General features: G+C 43.4%; 1 pseudogene; it reads right to left on the bottom strand.

Moving 5' to 3' along the window:
* The window catches only part of LOC105978606, a 3,741-nt pseudogene extending 2,402 nt beyond the window's left edge, over positions 1–1,339 (bottom strand).
* Positions 1,340–1,592: the final 253 nt, after the last annotated feature.

The following is a 1,592-nucleotide window of genomic DNA, read 5'->3' as shown; positions in this document are numbered from 1 at the left end:
AACAGGCTGTACATGTATGAGACATGGAAACATTTCCATACAGTAAATATGCAAAACAGATGATAAAATTAGAATTCATTTTCCTGAGGGTAGAAACTCCGTTTTGCTTGCCACTATATTCCCAGCTATTCACAGGTTTACTTACAGTAGCTGGTTTCTCTGAAGTGGACAGCCTATTCTTTCTTCATAGTGGTATGTATGCTGAGTAAATCATGAGAGAAGTTGAATTATATGATGAATGTGGTACCAGGATCGGAGGAAGGCTTATTAACAACCCGCTCTTGCAGTATGACACAACCTTGCTTGCTAAAAGTGAGGACTTGCACTTGCCGATGGAACTCAAAGACTGCAGACGTCAGTAAGTTTTACAAGTCAGTGTAAAGATGATGCAAATATTCACAACGAGAACAATAAGTAATACCGTGATAAATGAAGAAGTTGTAAATGATTAATCTCGCTTGGGTACACAGTCAGTGCTTACGGAAGCAGCAGTGAAGAGATCAAACAACACATTGTATTAGGTGAATCTGCTGCACAAGATCTCTGTAAAGTGTTGGAAAGTAAGGATGTTACTTTGAGGACTAAATTGCACCTGGCCCAAGCCATAGTATTTCCACTTGCCTCATGTGCATATAAAAGTTAGTTACTGAACAAGGAAAACAAATCAGTGCATTTGAATCCGTGCTGATGGAGAAAACTGAAAGTACCATGGACTGCCAAAAGAACAAACAAATCTGTCTTGGAAAAAGTACTGCCAGGATGACAGGACTTGGTGTCACGTACTTTGGACATGTTATCAGGAGAGACCAATCGTTGGAAAAGGACACCATGCTTGGTGGAGGGACAGCACAAAAGAGGAAGACCCGTGACGACATGGATTGACATAGTGGCTGCATGATGAGCTCAAACATAAGAATGGTGAGGATGGGGAAGGCTCTGCACTGTTTTGTTCTGTTTTGTACAGGGTTGCTATGAATCAGAACTGACTCAATAGCAACTAACAACAGGAACATATATCTCCAGTGCCACCCTACCCCTGTCAGTTGTCATACTGTGGTGGCTTGAGTGTTGCTGTGATGCTGGGAGCTATGCCACCAGTATTTCAAATGCCATCTGGGTACCCTTGGTGAAGTGGTTTCTGTGGAGCTTTCAGACTAGGAAGAAGGAATAAACTGTCCATCTCTGACGGATTGGCCACCAAAAACCTTATGAAGAGCAGAACATTGTCTGATACAGTACGAGAAGATGAGTCCTTCACGTTGAAAGGTATCCAGAATCCAACGGGGAAGAGCTGGCTCCTCCGAGTGGAGTCCAGCTTAGTGACCTGGAGGAGCATCATTTTCGGATGGAGCATGCCTCAACATGAGGGGAAACCACTTCGAGCATCCAAGAAATCAAGCGATGTAATGCACTGGCCAAATCACTCCGGGAGACCTCTTTCAAGTGTTAAAGAGCAAAGATGCCGCTTTGAGGAATAAGGTGCGCCTGCCCATTGCCTTGGTGTTTTCAATCACCTCACGTGTATGTGAAAGCGTTACAATGAATAAGGAAGACTGGAAAAGGGTTCATGCATTTAGATGATGGTGTTGGCA

Source organism: Echinops telfairi, unplaced genomic scaffold, assembly GCF_000313985.2.
Source record: "Echinops telfairi isolate 266 unplaced genomic scaffold, ASM31398v2 ScPeMD7_23;HRSCAF=83, whole genome shotgun sequence".
NCBI lineage: Eukaryota > Metazoa > Chordata > Mammalia > Afrosoricida > Tenrecidae > Echinops > Echinops telfairi.
This window is presented reverse-complemented; position numbering and strand designations above follow the sequence as displayed.